Here is a 23,196-nt window from a genome sequence, read left to right on the forward strand (position 1 = left end):
TTCTCACTTTTTCTTTTTTGATGATCAGCACCATGCCAAGATATTATTTATGCCAAAACACAGAAACCTGATGCCAGAGTAAGAGATGGGAGGAGCTGGAGGAATCTTTTTCTCTAGAAAGATTTCAGAATGGAGAAATTCAGAGCAGCATAGACTTTTCCGTAGTCCAACAGATGGTTTGAATTCTGGAATTGTTACTTTCTACCTGTGTCTACTGGGCAGATACTAAAACCCTCTGAGTCTCAGTTTTCTCATTTGTGAAATAAGGTGAATAGTGCTTATAGTATACAGAACGTTATAGTATACAGAATGTTATTATATATATATATATATATATCTCACATATATAATACATAGAACATTATAGTATATAGAACATTGTCATAAAAACTATTAAATGGAATAGCGCATAAAATGATTAGCGCATGCCTAATATGTATTATGCGTTCAATAATTGTAATTTTTTTTAATTAAAAAAAATTTTTTTTTCCTTGGCCGCACTGCATGGCTTGTGGAATCTTAGTTCCCCGACCAGGGATTGAACCTGGGCCCTTGGCAGTGAAAGCGAGGAGTCCCAACCACTGGACTGCCTGAGAATTCCCAATAATTGTAAAATTTTATTATCAGTGTTTCTTGAAATACTTGGAGGAAATCTAGATGGAGGTTGGTCTATGACCTATGACCAAATGATACTTTGTATTTTCCTTGCAATAGAACAGCAAGAAAAGTAAGAAACCCTAGCTGGCATTCCCAATTCTAACCATGATGTGTCAGACCACTTAAGCTACCAGGAATTGTAGACAATAGAGTCTGCAAAGCATGGGCTTTGATCCAGACAAGCTTGACCTTGATCTCTATTTATTAAGTCATTTTGGACAATCTAGCTTGTGTTTATAGACCTCCGTTCCCTCATCTGTAAATGGGGATAATATTTTTTCCCAGGTTTGGTATCATGAAATACTGTAACCACTCCTAATATGTCAGTGGTTTCTATTCAGTTACTTTCAATGCCTATCTCTGTGTTTTAACTTACAATTAAAAAAAAAATGGGATCTCACTGTTTATAAAATTTTGTATCCTGCTGTTTTCACTTAAGTGTCTTGTGATTATTTTTTAATAAATTGTGCTCAAGAATCTAATTATAAAAGTCTGCATTATAGTCCGTCTTGTGGAAGAACTAGTTTATTTAACCACGTATTATTTGAAATGTAGATTATTCCCGTTTTTCATTTAAAAATAAAATTAGGAATTTCTTTTTTTTGTTTTGTTTTAGAAATTTCTTATATATTAATCATTTTTTCCATCTCTGGACAATTGCCTTTTGATCAGTTCCAAGAAGTGTAATTACGAAGTCAAATGATATGCCAAATTGCTTCCTAGAAAGGTTGTACCAGTTTACAACTCCTGTTGGCATTGTATGAAGATGCCTGTCTCACCATGACCTCAGCAACAGTGGTCATCATCCCAAACTCTGTTCTGCAAAATGATTTTGTCTATGAAAATTTTTTATTAGCTGACTGGAGACATCTTGAACAGATAACAGTATATTCCTATCCCAACTTCTTATCTGGTCAAGGCTGAGTGAGGCTTAGAGAATTGTCTTAGGAGTTCAGATTTCATACCAGGTTGACGGGACCAGGAGACTGGAAACATGCCATTCATTAGAACAAAGGGTGAACCCAGAGCTGTTTTTACATTGTCTTAATTGAAACACCACTGGCAACTTAGATTACCACCATCTATAAAATGGGTACTTTTATGTCTGTTCCTTGGAGGGATTTTGGGTAGAATTTAATGGTGAGCTGATGTATCTGGATGTCTGCAGAGCTGCACCTATTACAGCAGTCACCAGCTAATTACTACTATGTGTATAGAGGGTATAATTGAGTGGGAGCAGAGAATTAAACAGCTGGTAGTAGCACCTTTTAGCAGAAAGTAGGAGCAGCATGAATTAGATGTAGCTGAAGTAGGAGTGGATCATGATGGAGTGATTATTCGGAGAGCACGTGTAAATCTCTGGAGCAACACTCACACTCCCTCAGTTAGACCACATCAAGCCCCAGCTTCACCTAGAATGTTCTCAAACTTTTCTTGTGTCAGAATCACCTGGGGTGGGGGCCTTTTTTTTTAATTATTATTTTTTATTGAAGTATAATTGATTTACAATGATTCAGGTGTACAGCAAAGGGATTCAGTTATATATATATTTTTTCTTTTTCAGATTCTTTTCCATTATAGGTTATTACAAGATATTGAATATAGTTCCCTGTGCTATACAGTAGGTCCTTGTTGTTTATCTCTTTTATATACAGTAGTATATATCCGTTAATCCCAAATTAACAGATTTGGGGGGTGGAGGCTTGTTGAACCATTGTTGAGTCCCACTCACAGAGTTTCTGATTCAGTAGGTACGTTTGGGCCTGAGAATTTGCATTTCCAATAGGCTTCCAGGTGACAATGATGCTGCGGTCCAGGGACCACACTTTAAAAAGCACTGTCTGTAGTATCCCCTTGCAGCAGTTTAGCTATCATTAAATTAAACGACCACCTGCTGTGGATTTGTGTTTTTTCAGTGGGAGGCCACTGGCGTTTGCATACCAGCACCATTAAGCTTCACTAAAAAGCAGTCTTTTAATTATTTCTTCAGGACATGGTGTTGTGTCTTTGGAAAATGTAAATACAGTAAGTATACCTCTCCTTGATCCGTATCTTCATCTGGTGTACACATGTAGTCGAATGTGTATTGCATGGGCATGCCCAATATCGCAAAAAAGGAATATAGTCTAGCCAGTATTAGAATCAGCTGCTGCTTTTCAAAGCAGAGCTATCCAATTTAACAATGATTTACAATGAAAAGTGAAATTCCAGCCTCATTTCAGGCAAATGGAGGATCTCCTGTTTCCAAGGGCATATCTGTGAGAACTCTGGGTCTGAGTGGCCTGGGAAAGATAAGGAGACATTTCATAATTTCAGAGGGGACCTCAGCCCATAGACACAGAGCTGTGGTCACTGAGCAGACAGCCCTGTTTGGTTCATCGCTGTTCCAGGGAAATGGCTCCAATCCAAACACATGAGCAGGCCAGAAAGCAGGATTATGTAATCACCTGGAAGCACAGCCTGTCACTGCAGCTGTCGGAGGAACCTGTCACAGTTGGTTTGCCAAGGACCCAGGGCCAGATGCCTGCCCTAGGAGGACGCATTCCCAAACTGACACCTGGGCCTCGAGACAGCCAATGAGATTCCACCAAGCAGAACAGAGGGGCCCGAGTTAGCCAGTGTGTTCCAAAGAGAAAGACGCATTCTCTGTAGGAAAGGAAGAATCCCCGCAACAGGAGGCGGATGAGGAAAGGAAAGAGGTGCAGGCGTCTTATTAGATAACCACCTCCAGCCATGTCTTACAAAGCATGCGGCATTCTGATGCTATTCTCCAGGAACCCAGATGCATCTGAGACATTTCCTTCCCAAGTTTACGTTTTAAAAATTTTAAACTCCTATTGAAGGGAGGGAAACAAATGTCCTCATTCAATAGAGATTTATTGTAGCAGCAATGGAGGATTAACTTGTGATGAGGTCATTCCGTGTGAAACAGAGTTCTGAAAAAGAGTGAGTGCTAGGGCCTAATTTAGATATGATTACATTCTTCTTGACTTAAATCATATTAGAAGGATGGGCAAGAAGAAGGGAAAGAGAAAGGAGATTGGAAGAAAAGGGAAGAAACAGGATGTCAGTTGAGCTTTTTAATAACTGATTGCAAATAGCTATTGAGCTTGGAACTACTTTCTAAAACTGTGTGTGTGTGTGTGTGTGTGTGTGTGTGTGTGTGTGTGTGAGAGAGAGAGAGAGAGAGACTTTATAATGATTACACATTCTGGGTGTGTCATGCATTTGTATATTTGCACAAATGCCTGAGACATGGTCTTAAAAATTAATGAGCATTATTATTATTTTTAATGGTATTATTGTGTATTCAGGATGGAAGCGTCACATGCAAAAGAGAAGGCCATCCACAATGTTCCCTTAACTCTGAGGGTGTGCACACTGAATGTTGTAAGGTACCGAGAGGTGATTAAAGCTTGTGGGGAAACGCTGAATCTGTCTTGGAAATAAACCATGCTAATTTGTTCTAAGTGAGTAAGAGGCTTTCCTGAGCCTTCAAGAGACAGTCTGCATGAGACACGGTGATTTATGCTGCACCGTAACTGCATTACGCTGGCTAAGGTAGAGGCAGCCACCCCCTCCCCCCCAGTTATTAAAGCTGTTCATTTCTCCTTAGTACCCTGTGGTGCACAGGGTTTCCACGGTAAAAGAGAAAATAGCTGTTTTCCCTTCTGTGCCTCTAGCCTGGGGTTCAATTTCCACATCCATCTGAATAATACAGAGCTCAGAGAAACAGAGGCACAGGCATTTAGATCCTCTTTGACTAAAGACTTGGAATATGAGGAATTGGCAATGTAGAATTTTAAAAAAATTTATTTATCTTCAACTTTTTTTATTTTCTCCTACCAAGAAGCAGAAGGTAGGATGTGGTTTAAAAATTCATCTCCAAGAAGCAGCAGTGACCTGGGTTCTCCCAGTTCAGCAGTAACTCATGGGCAAGCAAACAATTCACAAGGGAAACCAGGAGACTTGGGCTTCTTGAGTATCAGTGAAGGAATCATGGTTGGCCCCTGTACCCTTGGATTGATGTGTTGGCTTGTCGGTTTTTCTAGCTTCTCTGCAGCATCCCAGTTGGATAAAAGGAAAAGAAAACCATTTCATCTCTGTTTTTTGTGTCGACGTGTACAGAAGCCCAAAATACTGATGGTGTGTTCTTTATCTATCCTATTTGCTGGGAATTAAAGCAATTGCATTTTCACGGTGAAATAAAAATGGAGAGAGAAAGGTACACATGTGATACCCCAGGGACATTGACATGGAGGTTTGAATTTGGGCCCGGGTGTATCTCAGTTTAACACAGAGGATTTCCTTATCTAGGGAGAGAGGAGGGCCATCAAAATATTTATGTAGTCTGTTGATGCTGGAGGGCAATGTTTATTGCCATGGGATGAGGACATTAATCTTATCACTTGTTTCCCTTCCACTGAGTCATGTTTACTTCCTATTTCTGTCAAGATCTGTCTTTTTTCCTGCATTCCAATCCTTTTCTCTCTCCAGGTACATTCACTTATCTGCTTTTACATGTGGACCTAGGCTGTTCAACCCTGAACTGGCCTCCTGTCCTATAAAGGAAGGATGGAAGCGAGGCCAGAATCCTGCTAAAGAATCAAGGTCTCTGCTGTGGTGTGCTGTTCTCACGTCCCATCTGACCTGTCCCTTTGAGTCCTGTGTGTCTTCAGGTTCCTCCCTTCCTGGTCTCTCACTACCGTTCACCCTCTTCTCTAGTTTCTTTATAAATACATGGAGTACACATACTACATTCACATCACGTAGAGTGACAGTTTGGTGGAGGCTTTAGGTCCAGCTGTTTAGTTAAAAATCCTAGCTCTGCCTACACATTGGCTGCGCAGCCTTGAGCAGTTACTCCACCCAAGTGTGCCTCAGTTTCTTCACTGTAAAAAGAGGATAATGGAGGGACCTAAGTCACGCGACTGTAGTGAGACTTAACTGAGCTAAGACACTTAAAGTGCTGGGAACGGCATTTGGCACACACTAAGTGCTATATATGCATTTATGGTCATCATAGTTCCTGCTGCGATTATTTGACCTTACGCATCTTATTTAATTATTTTTTAAATATATTTTTATTTATTTATGTATTTATTTTTGGCTGCGTTGGGTCTTCGTTTCTGTGCGAGGGCTTTCTCCAGTTGCGGCGAGCGGGGGCCACTCTTCATCGCGGTGCGCGGGCCTCTCACTATCGCGGCCTCTCTTGTTGCGGAGCACAGGCTCCAGACGCGCAGGCTCAGTAGTTGTGGCTCATGGGCCCAGTTGCTCTGCGGCATGTGGGATCTTCCCAGACCAGGGCTCAAACCCGTGTCCCCTGCATCGGCAGGCAGATTCTCAACCGCTGCGCCACCAGGGAAGCCCCTTATTTAATTATTAAAGCTGCTGTTCTGCTTTCAGTGTGTGTTTCTTTCAGATTATCTCTTCGGTTGCTTCCACACTGCAGCCTGTGCTGTGGTTTTTCAGATTACAATTTCTCACCCTGATTCAGCGTCCTGGTTATCTAAGAAAACGGATTTTGATTATTCTGGAGAAACCGTACTTTCCCCGTTTTTACCTAAAGTTCTCAAGGTTGGAGGCTATGACACAGGTTGGGTTCTCTGGAAGCAGAAACTGAGTCTTATATTGATTGGGTTAGGCTATTGTGGGATGTTGACTGGATATAGACACCTGCAGAAGGGCAGGGAGGAATTTGGATTGGACACAAGGAGAAGGCAAACCGTGTGATTCAGGCCTGGCAAAGCCCCAGCTAAGCCTACAGGCAGCTGGGGAATGCATATGGCCCTTGGCATGACCCAAGTCAACTCAGAATATCCTGGCCTTTATATTCCTACATGGATAAGCTCACTTTGGGAAGGATGGGCCCTTGGGCGAGGCAAATCCTGAGGCGCTGGCAGCTGGGGGATCTCTGCCGCTTGTGGAGGGATCTGGCGGTGTGAGTCCACAGGTTCAATTCCCCACTAAAGGCTGCAGCCTTCCCAGGAAGGCGTACTACAACATCTCTTTGTAAAGACTTCACAACTTGGCCAAATGCCTTTTACTGAGATGGGTCGGGGAAGAAAAGGAGGTCGCCCAAGGGTAAGGGATAATGCTGAAGGAAGGAAGGATGGCTGGGAAGATGGATACACAGAATGGAACAGAGGTTTATGTTTTTATAGGAAGCGGGTCTCAACAGGGAAGAGAGGAAGCCGAGCGGAATCTTCGTATGGGAGGGACTGACAGCAATCTGGGGGTGTTGAGGAACCTCTATAGAAATATACCATTTCCACTTGCATTTTTTTTTTTTGAGGCTTTGGGAAGTTGCTAATAGAAACTGTGGTGGGTTTAGAGTGATCAACCCTCTTTTTTTAAATTTTAATATTTATTTATTTATTTGCACTGGGTCTTAGTTGCGGCCCACGGGATCTTCTTTGCACTGTGCGGGATCTTTAGTTGCGGCAGGCGGGCTCTTTTTTTTAGTTGCGGCATGCAGGCTCTTAGTTGCGGGATCTAGTTCCCTGACCAGGGATCGAACCCGGGCCCCCTGCATTAGGAGCGCAGAGCCTTCACTGCTGGACCACCAGGGAAGTTCCTGATCAATCCTCTTCATCAGCCCGGACTGAGGGGTTTCCCAGGATGCTTGCCTTTTAGTACAAAACTTGGGTCCTACGTGGGTTGATATCAAGTCTTTTCCAAACCACCTCACGGGGTTACAACTGAAGCCATGGAATAATGGAAGAACAGAGGGTTGGGAAACCATGGGCAGATATTTTTCTGTTTAGAGTGACAGGGAACAGAGGCATTATTGATGGTTCCTGCAGCGCCTCACATGTACTTGGCAACTAATAAATATAGGTCAATTGGAAACTGAACATGAGGGCGATGAACTGAAAGAGAAAATGATTTGGAACGAACTGCTAAGGACAGGGAACGAAGAGTAAAAGAGGCGATAAATCTAGGATGCATACCAGAGCCAAGTGTCATAATGCACCCAAATACTTACAGTGTCAGAGAGGTCAGGCCACGTCGTGAGCCAGTGTCTTTGGTCCAGATCAGGGTGTTCCTGTGCCCACGTGTATAATGGAACCATCCTCTCTCTGCGTGTGTCCTGACCTCGTGGATTCTGGAATATTCTTTCCTTCCTTCCTTCCTTCCTACTCACTCACCAGAGGGGTGATAAGTGTTTCAAAGTTATTGAGAAGCCCAATTCTACTCTCTGGCCTATCTACCCCTCCCCCCTCCCAGAGTGAGTGAGTCTCTCCTAGGACTGGACATGCTGTAGGGCTGGTTTGGAAGTTTGGGACTGGGGAGTCGGGTGGGTGAGGGTGGGTTTACCTGCTTCAGGAGTGCATTTCTAGGGGTTCCTTCCTCCAAGTCCAAGACCCAAAGGGTTTGGTGGGAACTGATCTTGTCTCTATATTGCAATGAGAGCGACATCTGCTTACCTTGTTTCCAAAATATGGAATGTGTTCCAGGAAAGGCTGACAAGCTGATACGTTTCACTCACTGTGACCTTTGGACTTTCTGACCTCATACAAACCATAGTTCACACTCAGTCAACAATTACATTTCCAGTGAAGAACTGGGCTCCCCACTAAAAACTTGCTCTTTGTAGCCAAGAGGCTGGCGCATCACGCTCACTTCCCTGTACTTTATTGACAGGTTGCCTTTACTTTTCTAACACATAATCTCAGTTATGAGAGTTATAATACTCTCTCAGTTATGAGAGAGTTACCACCTCTCCCCCTTAGACTAATGCCTCTATAGGTTGACTTTTTTTTTTAACCAAAATAGGGGTGGAGATACCTTTTTCAATGTATTTTTCCATTATATCTCCCAATCAGTAGACCCCCAAAGACTATTCTCTGAGTATTCAGAGCTACTCAGATTCCACAATATACATAGAGCCTGGAACTCAGGAGGTGCTCAGTGAGAATTCGTTGTGTACGCTATAAACTGCTCCATATAATGTTTGGTGAATGACTCAGTGGATGAATGAGCAAATTCAAGATAGTGAAAAGATAGTGATCTCAAAGATTAATACCTCCTTGTAACCCTTGAGTTCATATGACATTTGTTAGACAATCATATATTATTTTCTCTGGACTCCCAACATATTGTTCAACATTAAATGATGCTAATTGCAGCTTAGGGAAACAGGCAGATATGTTCATCTGTATCTGACATGTGACTTGGAAGAGGGTGCTGAAGAAGGAAAAAAAGAAGATGACAAAGAAGAAAGTCAGATTTATTTACCTGAGGTCTTGTCCCTTGCCCCCCGCCCCGCCCCCCGGCCACCTCACCACCCACTTAAGCCTGTCCCTGGCATCCCAAGTTGGATCACATCTACCTGCTTGCTCTTAACTCTTAGGTCTCCAGTGACTTTGTCTCCTCCTCCAACTGGAACAAACAGCTTGTACATGCCTAGTACCAGGCTGGCACAGAGGGAACTCCTGACATGTAGAATAGGGTCTCTGTGTCAAGATGACAGCAGTGTGCTTGCGAGGAAAGAGTTGCCTACAAAAAGCAAATGGGAACACAGTAGTCCTTGCCGTGCATGTTGAAGTACCAAACTGGGCGGTGCAGAAGGCATGGGGACAAGGGGCTCAGAGGGCAGAGGTCAATACAGGATAAAGCAGACAGCATAATGTCATTTAGCTCAGTTCATCCAGCCCCACCTGTAAATGCGTGTCTTCTCTCGGCTCTTTTCTGCAGGTGGGAGGAGGTGAGGGCTGGCAGGATGGGCTGTAGGACCTCTCCCAGGGATACCATTCTCTGAACTGCTGTATGTAGCCGAAATCTGCCCAAGATTTCATCTCAAAAGTATCCTATTGCTGAAATAACGTTCCCAAGCCTCTTACACTCTAAACAAGGAATTTATCTTTTATTTATTGAAGTATAGTTCATTTACAATGTTGTGTTAGTTTCAAATATACAAAAAAGCGATTCAGTTATACATACATGTATGTGTATATACATATATGTGTATATACATATATATACATATATATGTGTGTGCGTGTATATATATATATTATATATATTATTTTTCAGATTCTCTTCCATGACAGGTTAGTACAAGATATTGAGTGTAGTTCTCTGTGCTATACAGTAGGTCAGGAATTTATCAGGAATTTTATACTTATTCCGAAGGTATTAGCCATAGCCTTAAGCGATTTCTACCTAACAATAGCATCTCGTGACTTTGACCAATGGTACTTACATTATTATAATTAGTGAAAATAATAAACGATAACCAATATATTGAATGGCCATTCTTCTTTGTTAATAGGAAGGCTCTGCTTTAAAATAATTTCCCCACCAGCAGAGTTTTAGGTTTCACAATAGGTTATTGTACCTGGAAAAGGCTTAATCTCTTTTAAAGCAATTCCCCTGGATTAATTTAAGGTATAATGTTTAAAACAGCAGTGACAACAGAGCTGCGGGGCTTTATTATCTACAAAGGTCTTATAGCCCAGAGTTGGGTCCCTTAGGCTTTCTGACTCCTCAGGAGAATTATGGAGGCTTATAAAAATTTTTTAATTTAATTTTAATTTTTTTCTCGCTGTGCCATGCAGCTTGCGGGATCTTAGTTCCCCGACCGGGGATTGAACCCAGGCCCTCGGCAGTGAAAGCGGGGAGTCCCAACCACTGGACGGCCAGGGAATTCCCTATGGAGGCTTTTAATACCATAGTTTCCTGGACAGAGGACCATATCTCCACACCATAGTGAGCTTTGCCTGGGAATGTGAGGAAATAAGGGGCACTTTCTTTTGCGGGGGGGACATTGGTGGGAGAGACCAAATCTGCATCACCCCTGCTTGCACTGGTGACCGTTGCTTTCCTGTGTCTGCCCTGGACCTGGGCAAGCCGCCTGGGGCCCAGCCTGGCTGCTGCATCCCTTGCAGCATGGGCCCTGGGTTTCTCCAGGTGCTCTTTGCACCTGAGCTTGCAGCTCTCCCCTGCCCTGGCCCCTCCATCTCTGCCCTTGCTGTTGACTTCCCAGGGCTGTTTGTTGGGGACACACTGCAGAGAGGGCCGTCTCTCTCACTGATCTGTATGAATGCCTTTCTAAGGGGCCTCTGAGGAATATTTGCCACAAAAATAAGGTGTTTCTGGGGCCTAAAATATCAGGCGACCAGAAAAAAGAACTCCTGAGTGTGTATGTGTGTGTGCTCACTTCCAAAGGGAAAAAAAAAAAAAAAGAGGAAAGAAGAAAAGGCGCACCCCTCCTCCAGTCCGCCCCTCCAACAGACCCCTGACCACAGTTCCCACTTTTGTCTTTTCAACTTAAGAGGCTTTGTCAGCATGAAAGGAGGAACGCTGGGGCCTCTGGACTGTGCCCCGGCCGGCCCAGGGCTCTGCTGACCTTTTGGGTAAATGCAGACAGAGGTTTCTGAGCCTGAGCCCTGTCCCCTGTGGACCCACCCTGCCTCTACCCTGGGGCATCCTCGGTGTTACCAGCCTTTCCTCTAGGCCTCTGATCCTGGGCTGCTGGCAAGGGCTGGTAAGAGGAGGTGGGGCAGGGCTAGGGTGTGCCAGAGCCCCAGGGTTTCGGGAACCCTGGGGAGCTGACTGTCAGTGCCATCCAGGGCAGGCTTTATTAAAGACACTCATCACACCATAATCCTGGTCTCAGGCACCACCCTGGGAAAGCCAGTGGCTGTCCCCTTCCTTTCCTGAGTGCTCTCGCTGATTTTAATGCGTCTCCATAGCTGGTGCAAATGGAACTCAGGGCCTTTTTATTTAGACAATCACCACGGGCCACAAAATGCTCTCAGTTTACAGACAGCTATGTCCCTTGAGGCTTCTCTGTCCTCAGGTTAGAAGGAACGCAACACGCATCTACTGGTTTACTGAATTTACATGAATCTTCGAAGCAGCATGGTTGGACCCGGCTTGCGATTCCAGATTTTAATGCTGTACGTTGATTTGTGTAAAATCAAAGTCAGGGCAGGACTATGGCTCCCCCATCCTCTCCCCTTTTTCCACCTCCTCTCGCCCAGCCCTTTTTATTTGGGGCCAGCAAAGTAGTTAAAAACGTCAAACTCACAGTATGCACTGTCAACAGCACAATGAGGAAGCTGAAACCAAATCCTCCAACTTCGAGGTGATACTTTACACTTATTCGGGGCCTTTCATCAAAAGCCTCCAGTGCCTTAGGGAGCATTAACCCTCGCTGTACCTCCCGGGGTTGGGCCTGGAGCCCAAGCTGGTGGAGAAAGCAAATGTATGAGGGGGATATCACCACATTTCCAGGGCAGGTCCCAGGCTAATCGTCAGAGATGCTCAAATTTTTTATCCCTTCCCTCCACCTCCTCTTTCAACGGGCATCTGTCATATCAGCCCCCTGCCCCCCAAAGGTCCCTGGTGTCTCAAGAGTAAACAAGCCAGTAAATAGGCTGCATACGGCAAGCTGCCCTCCCTCCCCCCTTGGAAAAAAGAAAGCATTTCTAGGCTGGAAATACGATCTATCTATCATGAAATGCATCTAAGCCTCTATCATGGGAGTAATCTGAACTTCGTTGGACTTCACACTTTATGGTTTACTCTTGTTTTTGTTGGCTTTATGTATGGGGACTACAGTGACATTGGCAGCAAGGAAAACCTATAAATGTCTTTATCCGACTACGTGTTTGGGACCATCCGTGTGGCACCTGCTGTGTCTTTTCCAAGTTGCACTTGGTGTCCCAACGTTGTGTCAGGCGTGATCTATTGCAGATGAGGGTCACCAGGAATTTCCGAGGGACAATGGACCTGACCTTTATCAATGTCTGATCATAGATAAGAGAGTCATATATTTACTTCTCTTGGTATAAACAGTGTTTCTTAAAATACAGGATATATGTATATGTACAGCTGATTCACTTTGTTATAAAGCAGAAACTAACACACCATTGTAAAGCAATTATACTCCAATAAAGATATTAAAAAAAAAAATACGGTCTGAGGCCCATCTGCATGAGAATGATGTGGGTCACTTTCTAAACATGCAGATTTTCAGGTACCCCAGGGACTCATACTCTCAGAACCATGCTGATTTGTTTAGGAAATGCTGGAGCGTTCCTGTGTGAAGTGTTCCTTCTAACACCTCTGCTTCCCATTTCTGATCATGTTAACTCTTACAGGGCAGGCTCGCTGGCCACAGGCTGTGTCTTAAGCCCTGGTAGAACCATTACCTCCTTGAACAAAGGAACAGGAGTTACTGAAGGTTCTCAGTGTAAAGGGGAAACAGGCCGTAAACATGATTAAATGCCTGCCCTCCAACATTTTCTCCTTCCTGCACCTGGATCTTGTGCACCTCCAAGGGCATGGAGCGCTTACTCCACAGTGATGCTCTGGGATTAAGCCCTGTGAGTCTGAGTCTCATGGTCTTTGAGGCCTACCACTTATCTCCTCTAAGGGCCAAGCAGAGAGGCTGGGTTACAGAGAGCAGCAGCAGTCACACTCATTCAAGATTGAAGTCTGAATGTCACTGCCGTCTGTGTATAGGAATCAGAACTGAGTACTTTAATGATGGCTACACGTTTCTAAATTCCAGTTTGCCCATATTCATATTGGTTTCCCAACTCTCTGTTCAATATTTATAATCCTCAGAGGGATCTAGGCCTCCCTTGGGATGCTGGAAGGTCAGGCAGAGTTGAAATGGTGGCTCGACTGCTTATTATTTGTGTGATCAGAATCACATCACTTAAATAACATCTCTCTCTGGGCCTCAGTTTCCTTGGTTGTAAAAGGGGAGTGGTAGTGATAGTATTAACTCATTGGGATATTTCAAAGGTAAATTAGATGATGTGTTTAAAGCAAATGGCACATATGAATGCTTGATAAATGGCAGTAGTTATACGTGTTTAATAGGATGAGAGGGGGAGATAGAGGGGAAATTAGACACTGGAGGTAGAAACGATCTGAGGACAGCCTTGGTAGGAGCCGTCAGCAGTAAAAACCTCCAAGGGACCTCTTGGCTGTGTTTCACATCTTGCAGATCTAATTACTATCTCTGACTTTAGAGATTTTCCAGTTTAAGACAGAAAACACTTAAACATGAAGAATACGTCTTAAGACTTTAAAAATAATGAACAGGTAAACAGACACACGTATGCCTGTTATACCTGCCCGGCCGTCCTCCCCTGAGGACGGCAGTCTCGTGGGGAGAGGGAAAATTGCCTGAATGAAGCACTAGAAGGCACTGGAAGGGAAGCTGGGCCAAGCATCTCAGCAGGTGGAGGTGATTTTGGCAGCAGCATTAATGATCCCCTGGTACAGGTGGGGAAGAAAACCCCGCCCATCCCCTTACCAAATTGTAAGTCAAGTTAAATGCTTGCCTTTACCTCTCAGCTGGAAAAGTGTGACCCTATCACACCCAAGGGGCTCCAAATGTGCTTTTAAATAGAAGAATCCGGCCTCAGGTTCCTATGATCTGTGGATAAATAGATCATAAAAACAAGTAAGAAATATGGCTGTGCTTTCATTTTTCTTTTTTTGAAATTAATTTATTTTAATTTATTTATTATTTTTGGCTGTGTTGGGTCTTCGTTGCTGCACGCAGGCTTTCTCTAGTTGCGGCGAGCTGGGGCTACTCTTCGTTGTGGTGCGCAGACTTCTCATTGTGGTGGCTTCTTTTGTTGCAGAGCACTGGCGCTAGAGCACGCGGGCTTCAGTAGATGCGGTGCGTGGGCTCAGTAGTTGTGGCGCACAGGCTTAGTTGCTCCGTGGCATGTGGGATCTTCCCGGACCTTGGCTTGAACCCGTGTCCCCTGCATTGGCAGGTGGATTCTTAACCACTGCGCCACCAGGGAAGTCCCTCATTTTTCATGAAATGATTACAGACATATCTTCTCACTAGGAAGTAAGACAAGAGTCCAACATGTTTTCTCTAGAGTAATGGAAATAGTGCTTTGAGAAACCTATCTACCTTGGTGGAAATTTTCAGTCATTTTTTCCTTGGACTTTTTTTCTTTCCCTAAGGAAAAATGTGGTATTGATATCTAGTATATGGCTTATGTTAGTGAGTTTCCACTATGGAGGCCTAGAGGCTCTATGTAGTGAGACAGAGCTGTGTTTGGTGCCATCACTTTAGCCCACTGATTTCAAAGCCCTGAGTGCCTCCATAATAAAGCTCCGAAGACTCTGTGTGGACTAGACTTTCCTAACCTCACCCTGAAGAATTCCTTAATGTTCGACCAGCCATGACAAGATGCTGGGCAAACCTGTGTCCTTACCAGTTTCCTGACTCTCCCTCCAGAGCTTGCTGGCAACCAGTGAACTGAACCAAAGCGGTTCTTGCTTGTCTTACATTAAAACTCCATTTGTCAAACAGCAGTTGCACAAGGAAAGGTCAGCACTTTATGTTCTGAGCACTTAACTTTAATCATTTCTTACAGTGGACAGAGTCCAAGAGGTTTTCAAATTAGTCCTTAAATGTAAGGGAAAGAATGTCGGTCGTTCCATCAGGAATAAAAATCTGGTGCCTGGTTCTCCTTCCTTGTTACCCCAGTCCATCTCCACGTACTACTGCATCCTAGTAGAAATGCCACAAATCTGCGTCCAATCAACAGACATTTACTGAGCATTTACTATATGTCAGACATCTGTCGAAGGAGTAGCTAGGTTTCTCCTTGTGATTTATTTTGAAAATTATACACTCTTGTACTTTTATTATTTTTTTAATAACAAAAGTGGAACATGCTCATTGAAAACAATGTCAAACCACACAGAAAAACAAAAAGTGAAAGTTCCCTTATCTAACTCCCCAAGGATAAGCAGTGCTAATAATTCTTCCTATCATTTGCTACACTTTGCTTTATTCATTCAACAAGCTCCTGCCTACTTCTTTCCATGTCAGTATATGCAGTTACCTCAATTTTTTCTAAGATTTTTATACTATACATGTACCATCATTTGTATACCTACCTTTTCTCATATTGATGTATATTTAAGTTGTCTCTACTTTATTGGTTTACAAATAATGCTGCAAAGAACATTCTTGAGCTTATATCCTTAGGCGCTTTCGTGAGCATATCTGCAGGGTCCCTCTGGAAAAGTGGAATTGCTGGGTCTAAGGGTTTGTACTTAAAAAAAATTAAGGTACCTCTAATTTGCTTTCCATAAATACTGTGTTGATTTAAACCCATTAGTGGCATACGAGATAGGCACTATCTTTAGCTGATTCCTACATCAAAGTGGAATATTTGAAGGCCTTGATACCCCACCAAATCAATAATCTATCACTGCTCTTAGAAAAAAATAATTTTTGGACGTGCCAAAGAGCATCCACTCATGTGGTGACCAGTGAGATGCGAGGTCATTGTTTTCCAAGGGCAGGGAGAGTGCTTATCTAAACATACACCCCATTCCCTGGACTCTGCTAACTGTTCCTGCCTCAGCCCTCAAGGTCCTTCTCCCCCCATTTCTGCTTAAGATTCACTATGGCAGGAGGTTTGTGTATAAACAAATAACACAACACAATGGCTGCCCTCAGAGACCTTTCAAAGTGACTCGAGGAGACAGAAACACAGATGGCTAAAAAACAAGCTAAAAATACAAGTCAGTATATAAAAAGCAGCAAATAAATATAGTCAGCATCATTATAGCAGTTCAGAGGAAGGAAGGAAAGCAGTGGGCTAGGGTGTCCAGACTTCATGGCAGGGATGTGGTGTAGGATTTGTGGATTTCTCAGGTGGCGGGGAGGTGTGCATGGGGAGAAAACTGTAAAAACCATGAGTAAGAACCAGCTCAGAGAAGAAGGGAGATTCCTTGAGAGCGTGGAAAACAGCAGGGAAAGGGCACATTTTTATCTTGCTAGTTGGAAGTGAGCGTGGCTTACAGTACTTGAGATGATTAGAGATACTTGGCAAAGCTTATTTATTGATTGATTTTTTTGGCATGATGGGAGTGGTGTAGGAAGGTCATTAAGAATCTGAAGAAGCCTTTCAGAGCTCTTCTCAGAAAAGAACCCTCCGATTTACACACACACAATTTTGGCTACATTTCAGGGAGCCCCTATCCCAAGTTGAAAAACTTTTTAGTGTACCTAAAAAGCGTTGCAACTCAGGACAAGCCATCTAGAAAAAAAAAGTCAGCCAGGTATATATATATATATATCACATAAAAGTTGTTAGGCGATGTAAGACGTAACTAATAATTCATTTATTCATGAATCGTCAGACTCTGAAGCAGACTGGAAACAGGTGGGTAACAACTTGTTAGGAGCCCGCTGGCTCTTCCATGGCTTCAGTTTAGCCAGCGTCAATCGGTGGAGGCGATTCTCTGCCTTTTTCAGGAGAAACGATCTGTCCTGAGGGAAACCAGGCTCTTGAAAATTTGAATCAATGGGATTATTTACGCTTGCATCACTGGAATCCACTCGGAGATGCCCGGTTTTTGCTGCAGAAAAGATACTTTTCCTCCCCACCCCCTCCTTTCTTTTTGACAGTCAGTTAATAAAGACTCAACAATAAGCAGCTGCCGGTGATGTCATGTGGGACTTTGGCCACGGAGCTTATATTTACAAGCTCCGAGCAACCACGGAGCCGCAGCCCTGGGAGCAGCGGGTCTCCGCAAACTTGCTCTGAATTCGCGGCAGGAACTTTTGCTGCCGCTTCGGCTGTTCAGAGAAACTGCGCGTGTTCTGTGAGCCCGGCCTTTTCATGCTTCACAAATAAACAGAGGATCAACCCGGGAGGAAATGTTTAGCTGGAGAGAGTTGTTGCAGTTCCTGTGTTTGTCTCCAGGACTGTGAGATGTGTTGACTGCAGAGCTGACAAGTAAGACTGTTGGAATTTTAAAAACTCTTGTAACAGTTTTTCGTATTTATACAGCTTGCTTTGCTTTTAAAGTGAGATGGTGATGTGTACGTATTTCTCCGGGCTCTGTCACTGCCACAAGTATGCATTTGTTTCAAGTAGTAATTACAGTGCGCTGAGGTTGAAGGGGTAGGTGCAGAGGACTCAGCACATAGATAACAGGGTACTGGATTCCTGATCTTAATTTGCCTCTGCAGGGAGGTTGGCAATTTTCTTTTCTTTATTTTTTTAAATAAAAAGCCACCAACCATACAGAAACTATTAGGTTGACCTAGGAATTTTAATAGAAAACTGTAAAGACTAATTTTTAATCAACCAGTGTGCTAGAAGGGAAAACCCACTCTTGATTTTCATCTCTCATCGTTCCTGTGGTTTATAGATTTCTAATATGTGCGTGTCGTTCAATGTCTCCTTCCCTTCTTGCCTACACCCTCCTCCCAAACGCACGCACACTCATAAGCTCATTCATTCTCAGGGAGTTCGAAAGTATAGACAAATGTTTTGGAATGGAAACCGTTTCTATCTGGATTTCTTCCCTTTAAGTACCTGGAGAAATGTTTGCTGTTCTGACTTGTTTTCTGGGAACCTGAACGCAGGTACTGCTGAAAAAGTTCAACTTTGACGCTCAGCTCGGTGGGGACGTGAGATCCACAACCTCGCTTTCACTTTCCTCCCAACTCTTTCAAACTCTCCAAATATTCTTCGGGGAGTGGGAAGGGTGGGATCTGTGTGCCGCCAGCCTGAACCCGGGCCCCCTCTCATCACGGTTGCCCTGGGCCACCTGGAAGTTCTGCGTCAGAGCCACGTGGATTTGTCTTTCTGCTGCATGCTTCTCGCTGCTGGGTTTGCACCTGAGTGCCTGCAGTGAATTCAGCCCCTTGTAATTAGTAGCGCAACCTGGCTGATGCCTGCCCTCCAGTCCTGACAGCCCTGCTGCACGGATTGACAAGCGGCTGTTAGTCTGTTACGTCCTGCACGTGAGCCCCGTGACTCCGTACAGGAGACCCAGCTGTTCCTCCATTCAGCGGCTCTGTCAGCAGCCCACAAGAGCAGGGACAGCCTTCCCCGCCTTTCCCTTTTTCTCTGGTCTCAGAGAATTGTAAGAAGCCACTGCCTGAAAACTCCTAAAATATTCGACTGTTTTCCATGGAGTTCTAAGGTGGGCAGCCTCCTTCTGCGTGTTTGTCAACTCCAGATTTTTCCATCAGAGCACACTCTCTTGCATATGATTTTTAAAAAAATTTTATTGAAGTATAGTTGATTTACAGTGTTGTATTAATTTCTGCTGTACAGCAAAGTGACTCAGTTATACATATATATATATTCCTTTCCATTATGGTTTATCACAGGATATTGAATACAGTTCCCTGTGCTATACAGTAGGAACTTGTTTATCCATCCTATATATACTAGTTAGCACTGGATATGTTTTATGTATTAAAGCTCAATGCTTTAGGTGAATTTTTACTTAAAGAAAGGGACGTGCTACTAAAACAGTTTCCAAACCATTATTCAAAGCTTATCTTTTGCAGAAGAAAACCTGAGGCATGAGGAGGGGAAATGATTGGTCCAAAGTCACCCAGCAAGACCGTGGCAGAGCTCCAACTAGAAACTCAGCCTCCCGTGCTTGTCCCGGCATGCATTTCACATTTCAGTTCTTCCAGGTTGTAGAAGAAATAGGACCCACGTGTGGTTCCTAGCCTTCTTGCAGGAGCTGGACTGTGTGAAGGTGTAGATGAAGGTGGTCTGGTAAAGAGAGAACATTCCTGTTTTGTCTTTGGCTCTGGGTATGTTTCTTAACAACTCTGTTCCTCATTATTTTGGCTAGAGAACCAAAGAGCAGTCTGTGATTATTTGACAGTTGATGACCTAAAGGCAAGCCGGGCATTTCAGGCAGTGGAATAGTACGGAAGGTACTTTGCATCAGGTGCAGGTTGAGAGACCGAAGGTGGTTCCCAGTTCTGACATTTTCTGTTTCTGCTTTACTTCCAAGTCTCAGACTTCTTTTATTGACCACACGTTACTTGTCTTCCCCTTCTTTGGGGCTCCTCTTGCCTGTGGAAACGTTACTTTCTCATGGATTCTTACCCCTCACCCTCATTATCTCACTGCAGCCTGGACCTCCAGTGCTAACATTCAACTAGATTCCACTAACACCCTTCATTCCTCTTTCTCCCTGGAGCCTTCCTTGCCCCTGACACCCCTGCCTATGGGATGCCTCTGTGGATTCTTCAAGTTGAAGTGATGATTTTCTTCTTTGGAGCCTCATGGTATCCTGTGCTGATTTTTGCTGTGGGATCTGAAGCTCTATGCTACCTAGTTAAGAACCTCTTTCCATCAAAAGCCAGGGCTATATTTCAATACTTCCTATATCCACGGCACCTAGTACAGAGTATAGTAGTATGGTAGTTCAACGTGTAATAGCAAGTAAGTAAAGGAGTGAATTGCTTAAGTATCCCCTTTCCTGCATCAAACACCCATGCCTCTGCACGTGGCTGGCAAAAACATCATGTAAATGTGCTGAGTGGCTTGAAATTCTTCTTCACTCTGGTTGAAAGCTCTCAGCGCCAGACTCCCCGGTATGCAAACAAGGGCTATTCCTGATGTGACGCCGCCAACCTCCCATGCCTCATTTCTCGCCACTCCCTCGCATGTACTATGTGTCTGCCCTGGAGGTTCCTAGCATGACAGTCCATCTATATCTTCCATCAAGGCTTGAGGGGCAGCATGGTGGAGCGATTGAGGACTTGGGTTCTGGAACCAGACTGCCCAGGCTCAAGTCCTGCTTTCATCCCTGGCCGGCTTTATGATCTTGGTTAATTCACTTGACTTTTCTGTTTCAGCTTTTCATCTTTAAAATGTGGCTAGTAAGAGTGCCTACCTTGTGGGAGTATGGGGAGAATTAAATACATTAATATAGCTAAAACCCTTAGCTAAACACTTAGCTATACATCAATATAGCTAAAACAGGCAGAGATTTAAGTACTGATGAGTATTAGCTGTTATCATCGCTATCGCCTTACCAGTGCCCATGTCCTACCCCAGACCTAATGAATGGGCATTTCCGAGGTGTGATTCAGACACAGGAATAGTTAAAAAGTTCCTCAGATGATTCGGGTGGGAATTCCTGTCTTAGCTACTAGGAGCTGCTTTCTGTTACCTAAACATGCTGGGTTTGTATGTTCTTTAGCACCTCAATATCTTTACACTCTTGCCTGTGGCACCTCCCTATCCATCCAATTTATCCCCCAGACCCTTTTGCCAAATTTGTAATCTCATGCCTAGCTAGGCACCTGGCACAGAGTGAATTGCCAACAAACAAATGATGGGAAAAAAAATGTATGAATGTGTGCTTGATGGGTACTCTAAGAGAAGATTTAAATTGTCTTCCCCATAATCACTACTGAGTGATGCCTGTATACCAGGCACATTTCTAAACACTTCACAGGTGCTGTCTCATGATCATTATACTCATTTTCCAGGCAAGGATACTGAGGTTCAGAAAGGTGAGGTAATGTGCAAAGGTCACATGGACAGTAAAAGAGGCAGAGACAGGATTTGAACCCTGAGCCCATACTCTTAACCTTTCATTGTACGGCTCTCTGGACACGTGGAAGGCAGTCTTTCTCATGAGCTTTTCTTATGGTGGAACTTTGATTTTTCTTGTCTTCCCCTGGACTGATGGTACTGGAGAGCAGCAAATCAGATAAACACTTCAAGGTACCAGCCGACTGAAGTGGTGGTTCACATTTTCTAGTCTTGCAGAAGGGTCAAAGCCCATGCCCAGCCCTTTGGTAGTTTTGTTTTTCTCTGAGTCTCGGACAAGAATCCCCTTGCAGGTTGGGCCGAGTTTATGGCTCAACATCAAAATTATTTGCACTCTCGGTGTATGCGTGGGTAGGCTGAGTTCAGTTTGGTCAAGAGTATAATTCAGGGGATTTAGATTAAAAAAAAAAATTGGAAGTAATGGTGGCCATTTGGTTGGTTTCTGGAAAAGTTTACCAAGGGAAGTGGTAGTATTTTGTGATAGTGGGTTTAAACAGCCAGAATGGTTGACGTTGAACACTGGCAAGTCATAGAACCAGTTAAACACAAGATACCTTATAGCCTTATTTTTCTCGACTTCTCTAATTCTACAAAGTTTAATGCCTTTGGAATTTTAGATTCCCAATTGTGCTTTCTTTATAGATGAAATAATAAATCTCTTGGATACATAGAACATTACCCACAACATTTACTGTGCCCACACTACATACTTGTCTAATGAAGTGTGTCGTGTCCTTTTGGAAGCCTCAATTACACAAGGTACTTCCCAGTAGTTACATAAATTAATGTGGTATTTTCAGGGCAAGAAACCAGATCTCTCCTCTTAGAAATAAACTTTCTGGATTAGTGATTCCTTTGAGTAGAATTTGGATGCTCTATAAGAACCCGATGGGCTGAGTTCAAGAAGAAAGTCCCAAACCCAAACCCACTGGAGCATAAGCTTGGATAATGATATGGCATATACATATTGTGATGTTGAAAGACGAGCTGTTAGTTCTGAAACGTGGGAACAAGTGTGACTGTCAAGATGTGTGTCTGACAAACTGTTCCATGAAGGAACCTTGCTTCATTTGACAAATTGAATCTGGAAACAGAACACTGATCCAGGCCAATCCAAAAGATACGTCCTAAGTGGATCCCATTGCCAGTGAGGGTCTGTTTTTAGAAACAAATCAAAGTAATACATGCTCATAATTTAGAAAACCAAATAGCACTAAAATGTCTCTATAAATAAAAACTATATATCATATATTTACATATGTCACTTGACATATTAATTGGTAGTTCTAAAATGCTTACACATATATAAACAGTGCATGTATATATGAAGATATACATATCTGACAGTCTTTTAGCTGCTTTTTCTGTACTATTTTTAAATAATGTTTTTTATATCTAGTTATAATGTCAAAGTATTTACCTTGTATTATTATAGATTACAATATATATTTCTTACACCTCCTACACTCTTCCTGTTCTCCAATGGAATTATATCACAATTTTGATTAAATGTCTATTCAGTGCTTATTTTTATCATGATTGTAAATAACATTCACTGTTGAGTCAAATAATTTATTCTTGTATTTCCTTTCTCTTAAAAATATTTTTCCTGGGCTTCCCTGGTGGCGCAGTGGTTGAGAGTCCGCCTGCCGATGCAGGGGACCACGGGTTTGTGCCCTGGTCTGGGAAGATCCCACGTGACACCGAGCGGCTGGGCCCGTGAGCCATGGCCGCTGAGCCTGCGCGTCCGGAGCCTGTGCTCCGCAACGGGAGAGGCCACACAGTGAGAGGCCCGTGTACCGCCAAAAAAAAAAAAAAAATATATATATATATATATATATTTTTTTTCCCCCTAAAGTTATTAATTGCCTCATTTCGAACACTGACTTGGTTTTCTAGGAATCTATAGTTAAATTTTCCAACAGCCATTTGACAAATGTGTCAAAGATAACTTACTTTTCAAACATTCTTCTTATATGGATAAATTCTTAAGTCACAGTATACTGTTTTTTGTGTTTTTGTTTGGTCGGTTGTCATGTAGGAGAAGTTAATTATTAATTGTGAGATATCAGAAGCAATTTAAAAGCCCTGTCTTCAACATTTCTTTTATTCTAATTATAGTCAATTACTCATCTGTAGGTAAATGGACAGAAACGATCTGTTTTTATTGTAGTTTGTAAATAACATTCATAGTTTAGTGTTA

The 23,196-nt window shown here is 43.2% G+C and overlaps 1 protein-coding gene across 6 annotated transcripts in view; it reads left to right on the top strand.

The window, feature by feature from the left end:
- The window catches only part of NCKAP5 (NCK associated protein 5), a 1,063,199-nt gene that overhangs the window by 77,153 nt on the left and 962,850 nt on the right, over positions 1-23,196 (top strand). For 3 of the 6 annotated variants that reach the window (XM_033860246.2, XM_073807770.1, XM_033860248.2), the window contains exon 1: positions 17,170-17,408. The exons of 2 other annotated variants lie outside the window; for them this stretch is intronic. The gene's annotated coding sequence lies outside the window, so the exon portion shown is untranslated. Of the gene's footprint in view, positions 1-17,169; positions 17,409-23,196 lie in introns of those variants that run through there. One more of the 6 variants, XM_033860245.2, reaches the window with a different exon arrangement.

Source organism: Tursiops truncatus, chromosome 7 (assembly GCF_011762595.2).
Source record: "Tursiops truncatus isolate mTurTru1 chromosome 7, mTurTru1.mat.Y, whole genome shotgun sequence".
NCBI classification, from domain to species: Eukaryota; Metazoa; Chordata; class Mammalia; order Artiodactyla; family Delphinidae; genus Tursiops; species Tursiops truncatus.